At 38.3% G+C, this 22,308-nt stretch overlaps 1 protein-coding gene and 1 long non-coding RNA gene across 2 annotated transcripts in view; one reads left to right on the top strand and one right to left on the bottom strand.

The window, feature by feature from the left end:
* Nucleotides 1-22,308, bottom strand: part of LOC144644923 (uncharacterized) — a 141,034-nt gene that overhangs the window by 81,686 nt on the left and 37,040 nt on the right. The gene's annotated exons all lie outside the window — the stretch shown is intronic.
* On the top strand, nt 73-6,698 carry LOC144632751 (uncharacterized). The gene is made up of 5 exons (XR_013566938.1): nt 73-918; nt 1,001-1,045; nt 2,861-2,950; nt 4,770-4,903; nt 6,534-6,698. It is a non-coding gene; the product is annotated as an uncharacterized LOC144632751 (long non-coding RNA).

The following is a 22,308-nucleotide window of genomic DNA, read 5'->3' as shown; positions in this document are numbered from 1 at the left end:
ATTTCCCATACATTTGCCTATAATTTTTCCCGCAAATTGACGCGGTTAGGGGGACATGTACTTTGCTTGTAGCTAATACGATAACAGATACAGCAAGTGTTTCGCTTTCACCAGCTCAGCCTAAATGTGGTACTCACGAAGTTACCATCTGAAATGTTTGAGTTTTTAATTGTATTTCAAAAAGAGCTTTTTACCTCCCATGGAATAAAAGCCTTTTAATTTAAGTTTCATACCATGTGCTGGGTAGAACTGAAAAATTACTGTATGCAAATTCTCCTAGACGCTAGAAAGGACAGGGCAGCCGAAACAAGACCTTTTATTTTTAATTACAAGTGAAGGTATCCACTCATTTTAGGAATTTAAAACAAGTTACTTTTGGGCGGAAACGTTTTGCTAGTCATTTCAAATTGAAACAAATTACAGATCTTCAGTTAAGTTGTAGTCCGCCTTTAATGGATGTGTTAGCTATAGGGTGAAAAATACTGTGAAATTGAGTCATCAAATAGATTCTAGAAAAAGCAGCCAGCCAGAATAATTTGCAACATGATTTTCTTCTCATTTTGCCTCTGGCAAGCGGCATATTAAAAGTCAGGAAAACACATGTACAAGTGCCGCCGCTACGTTTATCGCACAGAATTTGTTTTCGGAGAACAAGTTTCAATATGGCATCTGTTAGAAAAATTCAAGCACTGCCAGTGTAAATCTCAGTATACTTCTATTGGTTCCGAAGAAGTAACGTTAATCTTATGGTAATACTTCTGTGCGTAGGAGCCTCCAAGGAAACTATCGGCTGCTTCGAAAAAATTTGCCCACGCGAATATCCGACCAATCATTGCACGGCACGAAATCAATCCCATGCAGTGAAAAGACGCGCTGTTATAGCCAAGCTTGGTATTCGTTCGAGAGGTGCTAAACGAGGTGGGTGAACAGAACTTAACGTTGTCTTTTCTTACACTAATACTTCTCAAATTGATATTGTTTCTGTTTTACTTTATTTCAGAACTACAATTTCTTCTTTTCGTTAAGTTAAATTGAAGCCACAAAGGTAAGGATTTTATCATTTTTTTTTATCTTTAACCTAAAGAACATTTTGCTGACCTTAAAATCGGTGGATGGTTGTCAAGGTTTGCCATGGGTTTACTCTTTGGTAACTTGTATGCTTTTGTGGTTTTGGACTGTGCCATGCACTCATGCTTAAATCAGTTGCCTTCTCATAGAGGCAAAGGCTTTTACGGGTTTGATTGTGATGTTCTCAGAAAGAAATTAGCTAGTGCGACTATCGGAGAAAACATACCTTGAACTTCCAATCTTTCGAACCCTCGATTTTTCGAACCGCCCGATAACTCGAACGAAACGTCGTTTTCCTAAGAATTACTTCATTAAGGACGTTCGCGCAAAAATTTTCTAGTCGATAGATTTTTTAAAATATTTACTGCAAAAAAAAATTGGGATCTTCGACTTCGTTTCAAATATTAAGCGTATGGAAAACTACCCTGATTTAGCATGGCATAGAGAGTTTGTAGTTAAAAATATCAAAGATGGGTAAACCGAGCCAAACCATCTTACTCATATTTTGTAGAAGTGCGTCTGTTACGTAAATAATTCTAAGTGATGCCATCCTTTTTGAAAGACTTAACCCCAAAATAGGCACATGAAACCGTCGCACGGCAAAACGAAAAGCTCAAAAAGGGAAATTCGAACGTTCGTGGGACAGAAAAAATCAAAATGTTGATGATAGATTTGTTTCATTTTCTAGCATAACGTAGATAATCGTTAACAAAAGTGATCCGTAAAGAAAACAGTAGGTGTCACCGGCCAGGCAAACTGCAAGCGAAGTTACCGCAACGGCTATCCACCCTATATGTGTTTAGGAAGTTTCCTCCGCGCGCGCGCTCGATGCATGACGTGGCGTAATGTTGCGACATGAATAGGCCATTTCCGATATATTAATATTCTAACTTGGCCCCGAGGCTTTGGGGAATAAAACAAAAGATATCACGTCGAGGTTCAGGAATGAATATATAATTTCTTTTGTTTTATTCCCCCAAGCCTCGGAGCCAAGTTAGAATATTAATATATCGGAATTGGCCTATTACGTGCGCAGTAATGATACGCATAAACAATTAGCGCGAACGTTTAACCTTCTACCGCCCTGGTCGAGCACTGCATTTTCCCCCGCGATTTCTTGGACCAATTTTGTTTAATTTGGAGTGTTTTTTTATTGGTAGTCTCTAGCTTGCTTTTTTGGTCACTTTTTGAACGTTAGTTCTCGTCGCAAAAACCCATAAAATCAATCCCTGCTCCTGGTTTCTTTGTGATTGAAGTTTTCTAAGATGGCAAAACATTCAGTTTTCGTTTAATTAATAAAAATAGAATTAAACTTGTTTATATTTCAGAGGCGGCGGAGAGTTTTGGAACATGGGGGTTCCTTAGACTGAACCAAAAATACTCGGCAGGTTTTCATATTTGGAGCAACCCTTTTCCGTTCTGGCTTTTTGTTTTCTGAACAGTTTTTAAACCGAAGATATCCGAAGATTCTCCGATTCCGATCATTTTTCGAACTTTCCGAAGAGAAACGATGTTTCCCGAAGACTTACAAGGAAGTGTCGAAGATGTTTGAACTCACTCACGAGACGTAATATCTTGACAAACCAATTTTTCACGCTGCGCTCGTGATATTTTCGGCACCAAAACGTGGGGGGCTGAGCCGCCCCCACCCCCACAATTTTTTTTGGGAGGAGGGGGGCTGTACCCCCTGCCCCCCTGCCCCTGCTCCTGCTCTGTTTTTTCTTTAATTAGTTCCTTTACTTAGTGATGTTTCCTTTTTTTCTTCTACCCACTTTACAACAATGCTGAACAGAAAGGATGTCGACCATGAAGGTTATTTGCTTCTTTCTCCTGCTAACCGCAGTGGTGCTGGAGGCAGCTCCTGGACGGGATCACGAAGAAGGTATTTCGATAAGTTCTGGCCTACTTAGCATCTTTTTTTTTAAAATGGCTTGAAGTCTCGTTTCAACGCTTTAGCTCCCAAGCAAGCAGTATCAGTTCACTCAACACTGACAGTAAGAGTTATTGTATTATTCTTTTTTTTCGTTTGGAGTGAAATTCATCAGTTGTCCTTAAAGGACCATTGACTCCTAGTCGGTCTCGGCTATTTTCGATTCCATCAAAAATATAAAAAATAGGTCACCAAGGGTGACATGAGTCTAATGCCGTATGGCATAGTGATACAGATTGCGCGGTTTTCGTAAGCCGGTTAAAATTGGTTAGAGGTTTGTGTTCGGGAGTTTAATTTAAAATGCTTATAGCAAGCTAGGGGCATCGTGGATGATTATGGATGAAAACGAAACAGTCATAAATGTTATATGCTTCACAAAATTTAAAGTATGAACAGGAGTTGATGTTACTTCTTCCGTATTGTCCGTAAAAGCAGAAACGATTAAACATTTGGACAAGATTGCGTGACGATTTACAAAAAGCATGTTCATTACAACAAGGGTTGAAGAACTTCACATCGTTTTCTTTCAGATTTTTCACCATTTTGATGATGACTCTTGAAACAGATTTTGCAATAAAAGCACTTGAAATAGTGACTGTTACTCCATTGTACTGTAAGCACTTAGTGACAGATTTTCCTAAAAACGGGTGTAAATGCTCACGTCAATATAATGATGACCTTTTGAACGCTGGAAACTAGGCAATTATTATCGAGCTACCATACACAGGAGCGAAGACTGTTTATCATGATGTACAAATTTCGCGAATCATCACTTCCATATCAATGTAACCATTTTATGATTTTTCTAGCTATAAGAAGAACTTAAGATCTCTGAGAGTCGTAAAAGCATGAAATTCGATTTCAGTGTATGGCAAAGGCCGGGACAGTGTAATACTGCAAAGCGGCCAAACAAACGCATTTTGATTTAGTCGCGTAACTTGATTTACATTTATCCATGCACATCTTTTATTTTTGAAGGTTTTTGTTTGCACTGTAAAGAAAAAATTGGTCAAAATTCGAATGACTTAAATACAAAATACGAGGTAAAGTTTTCTATTTTTTAAAACAAAATAAACATTTGGTCGCATTGTGTAAATAAACGCGAGTCGCCGTCGAAATATTTTTTCTCAAAGACGTCTTGCTTTTTAAGCAAGACGAAAACACAAGTGCTTAACTGAACTGAAAACGAAGATTTATTTTCACAAAAAGCTTACAAATGTCTTAACTGGAAAATTATTTCGTCCTGTTCAAGTGTTGAATAATCGTGACTTGAGAAAGAACTTTTAATTATGCGTGGGAACACGTGTCGCTGATTGGCTGTTTTTAATTGAAACTAATCGTGCGTGTCCGTACGGAGTCCGTTCTTGCAGCTGATCATTGTTTTCTACATTACAGCGAACGATTATCGATCCCGAACCATTCCCTTGGGATTGCTAACAGCTTTTTTCATATAACAAAGAGTCTAATGCGCATGCGCAAAGCGCACGCAAGCATTAGACTCAAAAACTGCATGGCGAAGCGAAATCTTATTGTACTTGAAGTTTGTGTAATTACTTTTAGCAATTCCACAGTGAACTTTTCCCTTAAGACACGCTCCACGAAAAATATTATACCAAAATTCTCGTATGTAAAAGAAAAGCAAAGGCGTGACTGACTAGGGTCCTTTAACCTGTAAAATTTATTTTGAATTTGAGTCGGAGTTACCCAATGTTTTTCTGGGTGTTTTCTTACTAACTAATTGAGGTTTTTATCCATATGTGATTGTCAACAGGTCAAGATGTACTTCAGCAGCGCCAAATGTGGTGCGGAGAAGACAGACCGGGCTATTGTGTTCCTCTTGATGAGCCATGTTACGGTGGAAGCGGAATGTGTCCACCCGGGTTGAAGTGTTGTTCTACCTTCTAAGTAAATTAAATATCTCTTTTGTTTCCTAGTAACTGTTTTCTTTATTTATTTGTTAAAAAGAACTTCAACACAGAGAGAAAGGGTATGTGTATGTGTATGTGTGTGTGCTGGGGGGGGGGGGGGGGGGACAGACAACTTTTTTAACTTGGAATCTCTTCAGTTAGATTGGACAATATCTATGATTTAACTGGTATTCAAGAATTCTGTGCAAGAAAAACAATTACGGAGGTTACAGTAAGGGTTCTGGTACTGATCCCTGGGTTATTCGACAAAAAAAATAGGTTAACCTTTTTAGAGAAGGCCATTAACATGGCACAATTGCTGTCGAATCTACTAATTGGTTCTTAAAAGAAGACACAACTTACATTCTAACCATTTTTAAAAGTACAGTCAACTCTCTCGAAGACGGACACCTTCGGGACCGGTCCCAACTGTCCGTCTTAGAGAAGTGTCCGGCTTGTAGAGAGTCGAGGTAACTTGACACTAGTAATTCTGAGATAATAAAAGGGCTAATAAAGCTGAACCTATGCACAATGAATACACGTCTGTTTAAAGTCGCTTTACTTCAGCAAAACCCACAAACAGGGACAAAAAATATTAGAAAAGTGACTCGTTTGTCCATTACAATCGATAGTTCACTGCTTCTAAAAAACGAACAGTACACTGTGACATGTTGCAAATTGCATCGCGTCTATATGTATTCGCTTGTTTAAGCAAACGTTCACGGCTTCTAGTCTAAAATCTTAACTCGGTATACTTTGCAAACTGCAACAAGACTGAAATAATAAAAGGACCGTATTCGCTTGTTGAAGCAAAAGTTGAGACCCTCTACAAACTGTAATACTGTAAGTAGAAAACGACTCCTTTAGTGCCCTTACACGTAAGCAGAGAAGTAATCCGTTAAAGTGCTTAAATATTGTTTTTGGTTAGTAAGCTTGGTATCCTTAAGGCGCTGACTAACTTTGCTTAAGGTCGATACGAAGTTTAGTTGCACTGATTTTTACTAATAAAAACCACTTCTCAAGTGTCCGTTAATGATTTCAAAGTGTCCGTTGTCCGTCTTAGAGAGGTGTCCGTCTTATAGGGAGTTTGGTTACAGTAAAATGACTGAAAAACGGCAGGGACCATTACCAGGTGTCCGTCTTATGGAGGTGTCCGTCTTATAGAAGTGTCCGTTAAGAGAGAGTTGACTGTACCAAGAATGATTATAGCTACTAAACTGGACAATGACAACGTCAAGACTTTATTTAGGCACGGTAAAAAACATCAGTAAAAAATGATAAAATATCTATAACACTGTTTTACGTGTTTGCCGTGTGGGTGCCCGTTGAGGAGTAGAAGTCCTTGATTCCCTTGCTAAAGCTTGCAAGGGTTAATGGCTTACGTAGTTTAGAAGGCAGTCCATTCCAAATAACAGCCCCGGAATAACCAATATTGCATTTAAGATACGATGGAAACTTAAATCAGATCAATTTTAAATTTGCTTCTAAGTTAAAAGACTGCTTCAGTCTCCCTCCTACTATCTTCCAAAAATGAGATGTAAAATTAGGAGTCAAGAGAGAAGAAAATGTTGTCAAATGAATGTAGTAATATTTGTGCATGTATTAACACTTTTTTTTTCTATTTATAGTGACAACACAGAGTTCCCCACGATAACGTAAGAAGTAGCATGTTTGGGAAGAAGGTCCAGGGACGAGAGCTCTCTTAGTGTGATTAGCCAAAGTGGGAAGAAGCAATTTATCGCTAAAAAAGATGTAGTTTTGAGCTGTTAAAATAAAATCTTGGGGAAATTACACTTGGTTGTTGATGTTCTTTACGTCCTCTTCAGTCTTCCCAACAATTGCCATTGTTCAAAAGTGCATTTTTAAAGAATAAATGATGATAGGATAATAAATTAAATAAGCCGTGATAAAAAACAAGGAGAGTTTTCTTTCTAACCTTGTTAGGAATATTTTGACTGTCTTTTTTTATATTACCCTCTAAAACGCATTTTTTTTGCATTCCGGAGAATGCAAAAAAGAATACGTCTGTTGATTTCTTCACTTCAATAGGCGTCGCATTCGGTAAATATTTTCCTTAAGGCAATATATATGATAATAATAACAAAAATAAGTAGTTATTAACCTAATCAACTATGGGAGGCGCGGTGGCCTAATGGTTAGGAGCGCCGGACTCCGGATTGTGCGGTCCGAGTTCGAGCCCCGGCCGGGGTCACTTGTGTTGTGTTCTTGGGCAAGACAAAAAAAGTCAGCTCAAAACTTAGATATTTAATTGAACTTTATTTTAAAAACATTTCTTTCATCACTCTTAGCAAATGAAATTTTATGAAAAACAAAAGCACTGAACTGTGATAGCGCGCAGGGTGGCCGAGAACTGGCAAATACGCAAAAGTCGCACGGAAAAATTCGAAGTAAATGAAGACCAAAATATACAACGCTTCAACAAAAAGTTAACTTGAGCAGAAAGCTGAATTATTCTAAGTTTTACATGCCAAAAATTAGCTCGTTTGGTAGGGGCTCACGGACAAAATACGAATTTAACTTCATCCATGAATTTTAAGGAGCCGTAAACAAACAAGTTTTCGAAAAAAATAAATTCACCTACCTTCGCATGAACTCGACGTGTGAGCTTTCTATAGCGTGTTGAAGGATCAAACTCAAGATACTTAGAGCACAGGAATCATTCTATGGTTTGAAGGAAATGACTTTTTCTTTTAATTCAACTGTGGCGTGAAAAAACTCGTTGAACACAAAGTGGCCGAGAACTGGACCCGGCCGAGAACTGGACCCCATACTGTAGTCGATCACAGAGTATCTAGATATCTATTTATAAATGGTTATTGTTTGGTGAAAAGTATCACTTGCGTTTTTCTTGAGTGATAAATTATGTTGCGGTGAAGAAACTAATAAAAATAATTGTCTCAGCTACCTTGCTGGGTCTTTCAAAAGACTTGGAAAATTTGCATACAGCAACCAGCACACTTTAGTTGAAAATTAACTTAGAATTGAAGCCTTTTGTTGAATGAATCCAAGCCGGCCTTTGTCGCAATCAAAGGTATGGCAGACGTTTGGCAAAGACGGTCTTTAACAACCTTGACCTAGGTCAAAGGTGCGGTTGTAAGTATGCAAATAAAAAATAACGAAGTGACTAGAAAAAAAAGTGCTCTTAATGTTTTGACATTCAATTGCTTTGCAAAAAAATGAAATCATTTTTGTTGCTAGTTTCTCTACGCTTTTCGTATTCACATGTAATAACTCGTCCCCAGTTCAGATGGCAACTGCGCGCGCGAATATCACATTTGGGCTGGAAAACGAGGTACTTTCCGTCATTTAACTTGTTATCTACACGCGAAGTTAACAGAATACGTAACAATTAAATTCAAGTTGAGATGTGTGAATTTTTTAATTTCCTGAGCATGTTAACTGAGACGGGTTTCAATTTAAAATTGTGATAATTTTTCATATCGGCACGAAAGCAAGAAATTCAGCTGGGGGCTCTGTTTTGTTAAGCGGTGAAAACACACGAGAAATTGAATCATTAGATAGATTTTGGAAAGAGCAATTAGCCAAAATAATTTGCAACATAACTGTGTTGTCGCTTTATCTCTGGAAAGCGTCGTAATCAAAAGTCAGAAAAACACAGGTGGCCGCTTTTTTTTATCGCGAAGTAGTTTTTGGATATACATTTACACTGTGGTATCAGTAAGAAATATTCAAGCACTACCTGTAAATCCTAGCATACTGCCATTAAATATTCCGAAGAAGTCAAAATAAGATGCATATATATATATTTTTTTTTAATGGTTTATTGCAAACAAAAAGGGAAAAACGGCTACATACAAGTTGATACTACAGAACTGACAATACAATAAGATACTTAATAAATAATGGCTAATCAATGTTGCGATGAACTAAAAACAATACAGATACTTAATAAAATAATAGTTACGATACTTGTTAACAATGCTATATATAATGCCTGCTTAGTTTGATGCTAAAGTTGGTGTCTTTTCAAAATATTGTTGTATTTCTTCAGCGCAAAAAGGCTTCCAAGGAAACACAGTTTCAGCGCTTGTTTATTACGTATAGAAATTGCCAATTATCGTCGGCTGCTTTGTAATTTTTCAGTACGAAACATACATTAAATTGTTTACTTTTCTGTTTACTTTACGTGTTGCTAATAATGAAATGAATAAGGGCTGGTATCTCGTTTTTACCAGTCCAAATGTTTTATTGACACAGTTACGACATGAAATATGGACGGGTTATTTCAGGTAACTACTAAAAGCGTAGACAAAATGGTCGCAGAAAAAGATTTTTTTTTTTTTTCCTGACAATCCTTTTGATTTGCAAAATGCTAAACCAAGAAACTGGAATATATTTGTTTTCTTTTCTGGTCACTTTTTTAGTTATTATTTTCAACCTTTTTTGCTTACAAGGTACAATACTCACTCGATTTGATAATTGAAAATAGCTTCCTTCTTTTCAGAAACATCTGTTTTTTGAAGTGTACCCACACTGAACAAAAGCCTTAAATTTTAGGTTTGCTACCGAGTGTACTAGTTGTAAGCAAATTCTCCCAGTCTCCAGAAAGAACAAGGCAGCCAAAACAATTATTTTCATCGGCTTCTTGGGCGAGACATATATAAGTCAGTAAGACGCAAGTGAGCTACTTTCACCATACAATGATTATTTTGTTATATATTTAGTTTAACTATGGCATGTGCGTGAAAGAGCGATTCAGTACCCGTAGAAATAAAATAAATCTCTTTGTAATACTCATGCACGATGCTCCGGGCACGTGGAAAAATTATTACCTCGCTTTTAAGTTAGGTTTGTTACTTCGCTATCTTACATTCCTGTACATTATACGTATATATATATCCTGGTTACGAAAAGAAGAGCAGCAAGCAAAACACTGAAGGCAAAAATGAAATTAAATGAACCTTCATATGAACCCGGTAAATGGGCTGTCTAGTTTAGCGGGACAAATTTTTGTCGTTTGTTCATATGGCCAAAAACATTTCAGCCCGATTGACCGGGATGAAATTCAAGAGACGAAACAAAAATAGCGACACATAAAGTTGCATCGTTCGCGACTATTGTAGCTTTATCGACACTTGCAGCTTTACTAATAAAGCAAATTTGCATACTTCTAAAGTGGAAATACATACCAGGCAAAACTGTGCCTTTTTGACCACCAAGTTGCAAAACCGAAGCTATTTTCTCAAGGGTAATAATATTGCCAATATATTAGTAAGAAAAAAATAGAAAAAAAAAAAACAAAAACAATTTTTGAGAAAAAGAGAAAAAAAAAAAGAAAAAAAGGCCCATGCCCCCTTTTATTTTATTTTTTTTTAAAAAAATTGACAAGACCGGACCTTTTTTGCGACGGGTCCGTACCCAAAATTCTCTGCCGTGTAAACGCGCCTTGTCAGAGACCGGGCTGGCCCGCCTTCTCATATGAACACATCAAGATTTTAACAAAGGAAATAGGAGTGGTGTGAGATCTCGGTAACTGGGCCAGCCCAGTCAACCGGGCTCATATGAAGAGGCCCTGATTATATGTTTGTACATTTCTCTAAAATTGTCAATCAGCTGTTAAGTAGCATGACGATGATGTTTGTCGAAAATAAAAAAAAAAAGAATGAGAGAATGATATTTTGCCATTTTAGCAATTTACTGCCGATATGCAATAAAAGAAATACAAAAGGGAAGTTCCTGCGCCTTTACAAGAAGTCGAAAGGCGGTAATTTCTTTGTATGTTCAAATTACCAAACAAAATGTCAACTCATTGAAAATTGCAATTGGACGCTACATATACTTGGGGTTGCTGCAAAAGCGGCCTCATAAGAATACTTTAAAACGGAGAGTGTTGGAAAACTTATGCGGAAATAGTGTAGAACAAGGAAATTAATTAGAACTGAAATTTCCACAAACAGCTGTCTCGGCCGTGGCTGTTTATGTTTGTGTGTTAATATTGGTTCGAACTATTATTGCTTGTTAAATATATTTGTGTTGAGGATAAAATAGGTGAATGGTTTTTGAGGCTGGAATGTTTACTGTTTGGTAACTTGTAAACAAAACCGAACAAGTTCATTTACTTTCAGAAGAAAATGTCTATTAATATTTCACATGTACATAAATCAACTGAAAAAGTAGTCGGTGATATTTTTAGACTCTGAAAAACCTCTTCTTGTTAAGTTGTAGTCCACCTAATGACTGTGTTATGGTAAAAAACACACATTTAAAATTGACTCATTAGATCGATTGATTCTAAAAAAAGCACTTAGCCAAAATAAATTGTAACATAATTGTCATGTTACTTTGCCTCTGGCAAGCGGCATTATCAAAAGTCAGAAATATATATATTTCTTGGATATCAAATTTACTCTGTGGCTTTTATAAGAAAAATTCAAGCATTACCAGCGGATCTTAGTATTTATACCATGCCATAGAAAATACAGCCAATCAGAATACAGGAGCGGTTTTCGCGGTTTCCCCAACCTTCCCTCGTCCTCGTCGTTTCTCGTTGGCGTTTTTCTTGGCATGGTTGCCCCTTCTCGTGGTTCTTATCCCACTGTCACTGTTCTGTCACACTCGCCTGGCTCGTGTGTTCCGAGAACGTGACTCGTGGTTCCATGTTCCACCCATCTAGTTTTTCTCCGGCATCTAGTATATATATTTATTTCAATTATTCCGAAGAAAAGAGATAAATCTTGTTGTAGTACTATTACGCGAAAGTGCCTCCAAGGAAACCATTTCAGGACTTGGTTATTACGTATAGAAATTGCCAATTATCGTCGGCTGCTTTGGAAAATTGCCCAACCAAGTGCCGGACCAATCAAGACACGGCACGATTCCATTGTCAGTGATAAAACGCGCTGTTCCAGACGAGCTAGGCATTCGTTCGAGAGGTACTCAACGAGGTGAGTGAACAGAACTTAACGTTGTCTTTTCTCACACTACTCAAGTTGATGATGTTTCTGTTTTTCTTATTTCAAGATTACAATTTCGCAGGCTTTTCATTAAGTTGGATTGATTCCGCCAAGGTTAGGATTTTCTTATTTTTCTTTTTCGTATTTTACCATCTTTAAAGGTTTTTGAGGCTGGAATGGTTACTGTTTGGTAACTTGTAAACAAAATCGAACAAGGTTCATTTACTTTCAGAAGAAAATGTCTATTAATATTTCACATGTACATAAATAAACTGAAAAAGTAGTCGGTGATATTTTTAGACTCTGAAAAACCTCCTCTAGTTAAGTTGTAGTCCACCTTATGGCTGAGTTATGGTAAAAAACACACATGTGAAATTCATTTATTAGATGGATAGATTTCTAATTGTCTTTCATTTTGCCTCTGGCAAGCGACATTTTCAAAGGTCAAAAAGGACCGCACAATATTCAGCTCGGATATGCATTTACACTGTGGCTTCTGTAAGAAAAAGTTTAAGCACTACCAGTAGATCTTTGTATTGTTCAATTATTGAATTCCGAAGAAAAGAGATAAACCTTGTTGTAGTACTTTGCGCAAATTCTCAGAGAGAACATTTCCAGTTAGAATATCGGGGAAGTTCACAATCTTTCGAGCCACCGATTGCTCGAACTCGAACCTAAAAGCCGTTTCCCTTCGATTTTCCTCGCCGGATCTAACACTGCAATCTTGCCAGCGATTTCTTAGTTGAAACTTATTTTCGTTTAGAGGTTCTTGGCAGCCTCAAGCTTTCTCTCGGTAGTCCGCTTATTTCAAAAACCCATGGAGTCAATTCCTGCCACATGTTTCTTTGTCATTGTTCATTTTTAGTTCAAACCATATCCAGTATTGTTTCTATGTTTCCTTGAAACAATTCCTTTACCTAGCGATCTTTTTTTCTGTCCACTTTACAACAATGCCCAACAGAAAGGATGTCGACCATGAAGGTTATTTGCTTCTTTCTCCTGCTAACCGCAGTGGTGCTGGATGCAGCTTCTGGACGGGATCACGAAGAAGGTATTTCGATAAATTCTCGCCTACTTAGCATCTTTGTTTAAAATGGCTTGAAAAGTTGTTTAAACGCTTTCAGCTCCACTGAAGCAAAAAGTATTAGTGCACTCAACACTAACAATAACTTTTTTTACATACGATTTTTTATAGCCAGGCAGGTAGCTATTCCAGGCAAGCCACTACTGCGTCGAATAATTTGTAATAGATTTGTTAAAAAAAAAAAAAGGAAAAAACACAAACGTGAAAACAAAGTCAATTAGTGGACCAAAAAAAAAAATATTTATATATAGCACACAAGTAAATTATAGAGACGTCAACAGCTGATAGAAAAGATAGAAAAGCAGGCTCTAAACACTATCTAGGGACGTCAACAACTAACATAGCAAATAAGTAGGGGAACACAGATTACAAAAGATAGATTGGCGAGTTAATAGTAGAGTTCGAGATTCGAATGAAAACAAAACGAAACGATATACTAAATAGCGAGAGATGCTCGGAGATTTATAAACGTAATTTAGCCCATATAAACGTAACGTTGATCTCCTCATTTTCAAGAATCTTTAAAAGTAATTAATTTTACCCAATTCACGTTAACGTTTGAAAGGCGCTTTCCTTGTCTCGCGGAGCTCTTTAGTTATACTATTCCATATCTTTACGCCAATTCTAGCGAGGGAAATAACTGTTGTTTATTCTCGATTTGTTTTTTTAAGCGATTAATGGAAAAGAATAATGTTTAATCATCGATCAGAACACGCTTCATATGATTATCATATGATTCATAAGGTGGTTCCCTAGTATTGCATTTCGCATCCTTACTGCACAGAATTTTACGCGTAATTAGCGCAAAATGGCCGCTTTTTTCTATGCGGCTTGGCTCGCGAGAGAGATAAATCATCGTATTCTCGTAAACCGGTACGGTGACCTATCATTTTTTCTCTTAGTACGAGAGTAGCGATCAAATTCCTTGTATAAAATAAATACAGATCAATTTCTACGGCAGTATAATACATTATCATCGAAAACGTGTACTTTGCCAGTACTCGCAAAGGAATTGTTAAAAAGGAATTGTTGAATTGCTAAACGAATAATGGTGACCTCCTTTTTTTATTTCAAAATTTAAACAACCAATCGACAAAGTTCTGTTGGAAATCTATAAGCAGTTCTATTTCACAGGAATTACCTTAAAACAGCTGCTTTTATTTCAAGTTCTTTAATTGCAAAACTGATTTGGAAGACAGTACACGGTGGTCGGTTGCTAGGGCTTTTGCTCCCGCACCTTCCAAAACTGCGTTTTTTAGGCCATAGACAGAAGTAGAGTGTATGGAATAAAACGAAACGGTAGGGAAGTAGGCAGATAAATTACTTACTTATTGGTGTTTATTTCGTCCCGTGTGACCTCTATTGTGACGTCAAATATGATGTCCAAATTTGGCATAAGAAAAAAATTTAGCAAAGAAATGGTAAAAATTACAGCTCATGCTATTTCGTATTATTACAAACATGAAAAGGACAATCCTTACGAGTTTTTAAATCAGTTGATCATCTTTGGCTATCTCTTCAAGGGCACATAATCTCGTTTATTAGTAACCCGCAGTTGCGCTAATAACATATCATTGCATATTGTCTTAACTTCTAAGACTTTCTTAACTTGTAAACATTGGTTTTGAATTCGAGTCAGAGTTACTCAATGTGTTGCTGGATTTTTCTTACTAAATAATTGAGGTTTTTATCCATATGTGATTTTCAACAGGTCAAGATGTACTTCAGAAGCGCCAAATGCCACCGTGCGGAGCCCTTGGACCGGACTTTTGTGTTCCGTTTGATGTGCCATGTGGTGGTGGAAACGGAATGTGTCCACCCGGGTTGAAGTGTTGTCGCTAAGTAAATGAAGTATTTCTTTTGTTTCCTAGTAACTGTTTTTTTTTTTAATGTTAAAAAGAACTTTAACAGAGAGAGTCTGTGTGTGTGCGTGTTACAAGGGGGGGGGGGGGGGGGGGGATAGAGGGGAAAGCAGAATTTTCTTTTTTCAACTCGGAATCTCTTCAGTTAGATTAAACAATATCTATTATTTAACTGGTATTCAAGAATACCTTGCAAGAAAAACAATTACAGAGATTACAGCAAGGGTTCTGAATCTGATCCCTGGGTTATTCGACAAAAAAGGTAGGTTTACCTTCCTAAAGAGAGTCATTAACATGGCACAATTGCTGTCGAATCTACTAATATTAATTGGTTCTAAAGGAAAGATACATCTTACATTATAACCATTTTAATAATATACAAGCAGCAATTTCTCCATTCTGATTGGCTAAGAACACGTCAATTTATCCCAAACCAGTGCAAAAAGTGTAATTGGCAGTGCAAAACGTGTAATTGGCAGTGCAAAAAGTGTAATTGGCAGTGCAAAACGGTGTAATTGACAACAGCCTCATGAAAAATACATCTTGAACAAACAAAATGGCGGACGAAAGTGAGACAAAATTTAAACTTAATAACGCAATCTTAATTAAAAGACTTGAAAGCGACGCAAAGTACAGAAGAACAACAAACATTACTTGCTGTAAAAGACGTAGAATTATCAAAAAGGCAAAGAGGACAAGACATAAACTAAACTCGAAATAAGCTCACGGCCGACGGCCGATAGTAAATTAAAATTCTCGCCGAAACATTGCTTCACTTCTCTGAAGCGAAGCGCGAAGAAGTACTGACCAGACTTCCAAGGAACCGGTTACCTAGTTTTGAACACAGAAGGAGCAAGCATTTCATTTCATGATTGTTTAATAATAGCCGAAGCTTGTTTATTTAAAAGCTCGCTCAACAACAAAAGGCACAAAAGATAGTTTTACAACTGTAAGAGGCAAATCTAACCTGTAAAACGTCCAGTGAAATCAGGTAGCAATGCGGAGTTGTAGCAGAGTGCTCATCTGTACTAAGAAAATCCGTTCTGTAGATTTTTATAGTTTAGTATTTCAGTTCGGTATTCTAGTTTGACTAATTTGTCAGCTAGAGCAACATGTGTTGAACTGAGGTTGATTTCTGTTCGGGCGAACACAAACACAGCACGGATAAAACGTACCAAAAAAATACCTCTCAGCCAAGAACAGCAGCAGAACCTTAGGAATTTTTTCCTTGCTTTGTCATTCACATTCTTCAAATTCAACGGCGAAAAGAGTCAAGAGACTGTTCTGAAAACTTTTCATGCAGCACTTCCAGAGAGTGAATAAATATACACACATGTACAATAGGAGTTGTGGCACAAACCGTGACAACTCGCTCGGCTCGCCCAGGCTCGCCTCGCTCCTTGTCACAATTTGTGTCCACAACTCCTATTGTACATGTGTGCGCGGAACGCAAGACGCCTTTCTTACCCCCCCTCGCGAAACGAGTTGCAAAAAAAGACGTTTAATAAGTTTTTTACGCAAAAAAAATAGAGAGCTCCACCTATGTGCCACAATTATTTTTCAATTGAACAAATATTTTTCTTTAGTATATGCAACAGATGGCTGCCGCAAGATATTCGTCAGAAGTTTTGCAAGCTATGATGGAGGAAAACCTCCGTGAATTTCAAAGAAACCCCCAAAGAAATTTAACTTTTTTACTGGCCCACACCGATTTTGACGATTGGCTCCGTGTATGGAAAATGAACATACCCGAAACTGACATAAACAACAAAGATCTTTACACTTTTGCAAGAAAAAACAAAAAAAAGTTTTATGAACTTTTAGTAAGCGAAATTGATGACTTACGAAGCTTAAAAGCAAGCTTTGGACTTGAGGTTAAATTTTCGATACAAAGAGACGGTGAGACGCAACACATGGAACACTATTTTAGAGAAAGAGAACCACACGTTTTTACAAAAAACAACAAAGACCAAATAAAAAAAGAGTTTGACAAATTCATTGAAAGAGCAAAGGGAGAAATTGAGGCTTGGTCAGAGAGAGGCTCAGGCTGGGTTATTGAAAGAATAACCAAAGCGTACATCAACGTTGCATGCTATCAGCCATTGCGCGGTGGAACTTATTTGCCTCTTCCAGCTAATTTGGCAAAAAAGAAAGCAATTATTAACGTGCAAAACAGGGGTAACGAATGTTTGAAGTGGGCTCTTAGAGCTGCTTTATTTCCACCAAGCGATGGGAAAAATCCACAAAGAACAAGCAAATACCCCGTTAACGACGGCATAAACTACAATGGAATCGATTTTCCAACACCACTAAAGCAGATTGACAGGCTTGAGGCGCAAAACAGGGAGCTCGCAATAAATGTGTTTGGATGGGAAAACGACTGTGTAATACCACTTAGAATAAGCGAAAAAGAAAAAAGCATTCCTCGTATTTGTCTTATGTTAATTGAGTCAGGATTAATTCAGCACTACTGTTTTGTAAAAAGAGTAAGCGCTCTGCTTTACGATCAGAGCAAATCACACAACAAAAAACACTTTTGCATGATGTGCTTGACCGGTTTTACAAGAGCAGACTTGCTCGAGAACCACGAAAAATATTGCAATGGAGTTAACGGCAGGCCAACAAGAATCGAAATGCCGGAAGAGGGGAAAAACACTCTTTCTTTTAAAAACTATCAAAAACAAATGAAAGCGCCTTTTGTAATTTATGCCGACTTTGAGGCATTGTTAAGAAAGATGCAAGGATGTAAACGCGAAACGCCCGAGGACCGCCAGAAGAGGAAAGATAAAGGAGAAGAACTGAAAGACTTGAAGCAAAAAAGCTACACAGAAAAGACAGAACAGCACGAAGCATGTGGATTTGCTTACACAGTTGTAAGGAGCGACGGCAAACACGAAAAACCTTACGTTTACAGGGGTGAAAACGCCGTTGAAGTGTTTTTGAACTGCCTTTTAAGTGAAGAGAAAAAAATAAGATTTGAATTGTCAAAGCAAAAACCCCTTGTGATGACTTCGGAAGACTGGGAAAAATTCAAAAATGCAACCGATTGCCACATTTGCGAAAAAACGCTGATGAAACAAAACTTTTTAGACTCGTTGCCGGTTTGGATTGGGTATTATGGTGAACTTAATTACTTTGGGCAGCTTCACAAAAAATGTTATTACAGCACGAAAAAAGCGGAGCAAAGCCTTGGTACCGAACACCACTATGAGCTAAAAAAGCTGACACAAAACACACACATAGTGGCCGCAAAAAACCAAAAAAAATGTTTGAAGTGCCACAAGCCGCTTATCCAGCCGAACTACAAAGATGTGGTAAAGGACCACTGCCACATAACAGGGAAGTTTCGAGGAGCCGCGCACAACATTTGTAACTTGATGATGAGAATAAATCCAAAAAATGTCCAAATACCAGTTGTATTTCACAACCTAAGGGGCTATGATGCGCACCATTTAATGCAGGCAATGTCAAAGATTTCAAAAGAGGCACAGAAAGAGGTAAAATGTGTCGCAAACAACATGGAAAAATACATCACATTTTCATTTGGCGGACTGCGTTTTATTGACAGCTTAAACTTTCTTCAAGGAAGTCTTGATTCACTTGTAACAGCGACACCGAAGGAGTCATTAAATATAACAAAATCTATTTCAACACAGTCTGATGAAAGTTTTGAACTTCTTTGCAAAAAGGGAATCTATCCTTACGAATACATGGACTCATGGGAAAGATTTAGCGAAACAAGTTTGCCTGAAAAAGAAAAGTTTTACAGCAAACTTAATGATGAGAACATAACGGATGAAGAGTACAAACACGCGCAAAACGTGTGGGAAACCTTTGGCTGCCAGACCCTGGGCGACTACCACGATTTGTACGTTAAGACAGACGTTTCTCTGTTGGCTGACGTTTTTGAAAACTTCCGAAAAATCTGTCTTGAGAAGTACGGGTTAGATCCCGCGAATTATTACACGACGCCAGGCCTTTCTTGGGACGCACTTTTGAAAAAGACAGGCGTGGAGCTTGAGTTACTTACGGACTATGAAATGCATCTTTTTGTTGAAAGGGGATTAAGAGGCGGAATTTCGATGGTAAGCAAGAGATATGCAAAGGCGAACAACTCTTATGTTGAGGGATTTGACCCGAGCCAGCCAAAAAAATACATAATGTACCTCGATGCGAATAACCTTTACGGGTGGGCAATGAGCAAGCCGCTCCCAAAAAGTGGTTTTAGATGGAAAAAGGTTATGCCGACAGAAAAAGAAATAATGACGAAAAAAGAGTTTGCAAAAGCTGGATGGATTTTAGAGGTGGACTTAGAATACCCGAAAGAGCTGCATGACGCCCAAAACAGCTATCCATTAGCGCCAGAGAAAAAGAAAATAAACAAAGAAATGTTTTCACCTTACCAAAAGAAAATAATAAAAAATCTTGATTTAAAACTGCCAGAAAGCGAAAAGCTTGTATTGACTCTCGAAGACAAAAGCAATTACGTCGTGCATTACCGAAACTTGCAGTTTTATTTAAAACAGGGAATGAAACTCAAAAAAGTGCACAGGGTCTTAGAGTTTGAACAGGAATGCTGGATGGAGCCCTACATCCGGATGAACACAGAATTCAGAAAAAAAGCAAAGAACGACTTTGAAAAGAACTTTTACAAGCTAATGAATAACTCGGTTTTTGGAAAAACAATGGAAAACCTGAGAAACCGTGTAGACATAAGAATAGCGCGAAGCGACGAAACAAAGAAAATAAGAAAATTAGTTGCAAGCCCATTGTATTCAAGGCATGTAATGTTTTCAAACGATCTAGTTGGAATAGACATGCGAAAAAGCAGGCTTTTTCTTAATAGACCGGTCTACACAGGCATGACCATCCTTGACGTAAGCAAGCTATGCATGTATGACTTCTTTTACAACCATCTGAAAAAGGAGTACGGAGAGCGTTGCAAGCTTTTGTATACAGACACAGACAGCCTTTTGCTTGAGATAGAAACAGAAGACGTTTACGCGGACATGGCAAAAAACATTGACAAGTACGACACAAGCGACTACCCAAAAGAGCATTCACTTCATTCAAACGAAAACAAAAAAGTTTTGGGAAAAATGAAAGACGAATGCGCAGGAAAACAAATTTCAGAGTGCGTTTGTTTGAGGCCAAAAATGTATTCAATAATGACAGAAGACAAAAAAAATATAAAAAAGGCAAAGGGGGTGAAAGAGTGTGTGACAAAGAAAAAGATAAATCACGAAAATTTCAAAGAAACACTTTTCCAAACCAAGGAAAGCTTTCACGAAATGCACATGATAAGAAGCTATGCCCATGAGTTGTATTCGATAGTGGTGAACAAAAAATCGCTGTCCTCCTTTGACTCAAAGCGATGGATAGCGGATGATGGGATACATACAAATGCTTACGGGTATAAGTTTTGCGAAACAAAGCCTACATAAACATAACTTTTAGAGCTTTTCTGAGCCCAAGGGGCTCAAGCACTAAGTGCTTGGTGGTAACTGTGTATTTGGAGGAATAACAAGCAATTCTTCACGCACGAAGCCGCGCTTTGGACCATCGTGCAAGTAATAAAGAACTGGCTGATTAGGTTTAGTAACAGACCTTTCAATGCTGTAGACTTTTAATGACCAAATCGGATCTGTAGCCCTTTTTACACCGCCTTCCAGCTCGCCAGGTTGGTAGAGAAAGCGCACATTAACGAGAGAGGGGAGTTTTTTTTCTTTCAAGCCAACAGGTCTTGTATATTTTGAGGACGGCTTGGACGAAACAGCCTTTTCTTTGATTGCAGCAGCAGGTTTCTTACCAGTAAGACTGGTTACTTCGTTGTTCAGAGCGGCAACAACTTCGGGAAGCCTTTTTACCCACGCTGTCGACCGCTGGCCAGATGGCAGGTTCATCTCGACACCGTACTGATAACCAAACAGGCGCCCTGCCAGTGTTTGATTAAAACGTTCAACAATAGCTTGATCTCTGTGAATGTTAACACGCCCGCGTCTAATATAGGTTTTGTGATTTTCCATTTCTTTAGTAACAGCTCCCATGAATTCGCGACCAGGGTCAACTTGAAGCATCTGTGGCCATTTTAGTGCACTTCGCCTGTAAATTGTCTGAAAACCTTTTGCAACCTCAGTTGAATCTTTGGAGGTCAAAGGCTCGGCCTCTTTGAATCGGCTGGCAACGTCAACAACAGTCAGAGCGTATTTGTAAACTTTTCGCCCTCGCGGCAGTTTGTCGTGTGGCAGAAAAAGAAGGTCCGCCTGGTGGACCGCGTTAGGGGTAGAAACATCGAATTTTGGGCGAGGAACGTATCGTGGTGCCGGAAGGTAGATCTGCCAAAGGGCCTGCTTAACTAGCCACTTTTTTTGCGGCATCTTCGGAAACCTTGGCAGCCTCGGCTAATTTTTTTATCGCTGCAATTCCCTTCCAGTAGCCCTGGGGGCTATAGTAGACTTTCGAGATCTTTGCATCCATGCGTATACAAGAAAAAAAAGAAACGTTTAAAGAAACCGAAAGGCAGCGTACCCAAGAGCAAGAGCGCCTGCGCCAACGAACATCAGTTCACCTTGTTTCTGCTGCTCGCTTGGCTGATAAAAATCAGAGAACTTGGGTTCTTTCGGAGGAATCATTTGTTTGTCAGGATGTGCCTGGTTGTAGAGTTTGAAAGCGTAGTCTGTGTTCGTAAAGTTCTGTTTCGCTTGCTGTTTGATCTCATTGTTGGTTTCGATCCAGTCGAGAAGCTTCGTGCGGTCGCGAGAGTACTTCGCGTACGCTGCCTGGTAAGCCTCGAGAGCTTTGTCGTGTCTTTCTTTTTCTTTCAAAGCGGCGTCATCTCCGCCACCCAAAGCTCGAGCAAGATAGTTGCCGCCAATGAAAGCAGCAGCGTTCAAGATAGCTCCGCCAGCCATAATCGCTACGCTTGCCATTGTGTGTTTTTGTTCTTATATTATGATATTTTTTTTTAATTGGTGGGGAGAATTTTCTGGTCCTCGAGATACTGTTTAAGTGCAACGCTGCCAGCCATGACGGCTGTGAACTTTACATAGTTCATAAAACTGCTGCTTGGGTCGGATGTGAAGTTTTCTTTTACAACTTTTTTGGCAGCCCAGCCGATTCCGGCGGCGAGACCTGTAATGGTGGCGGCATCCATGAGCGTTTTCACGAGCTTGTTGTCGGACATGGCGGTTCAGTATAAAATAATAAAAAATATTCAATTGAAAAATTTTTTTGTTTATTCTTCACCGTTTTGCGAAGCAAAGTTTGCAACTTCTTCACCAGATTCAACTTCTTTTGTTTTTTTTATACCTCTTTTAAAAATTGTATCCTCATCCTTTTGCACCCGAATAGCGGTTTTAACGCAAGTTTTGGAAAATTCAAACCAAAGTAATGCAATACCAGCCATAGCTGCACCTTTAACAAGGTTGTCAAGAATAAAACCAAGGGACATTGTCGGTATAATAAATGAAAAATAAATGTTCAAAAGAAATTTTTTAATCCATCGGACGGATTCCTCTTTGTT

This window comes from Oculina patagonica, chromosome 1 (assembly GCF_052425735.1).
Source record: "Oculina patagonica isolate OP01 chromosome 1, crgOcupat, whole genome shotgun sequence".
NCBI lineage: Eukaryota > Metazoa > Cnidaria > Anthozoa > Scleractinia > Oculinidae > Oculina > Oculina patagonica.
The sequence above is the reverse complement of the archived record's forward strand: the minus strand, read 5'-3'. Positions and strand labels throughout refer to the sequence as shown.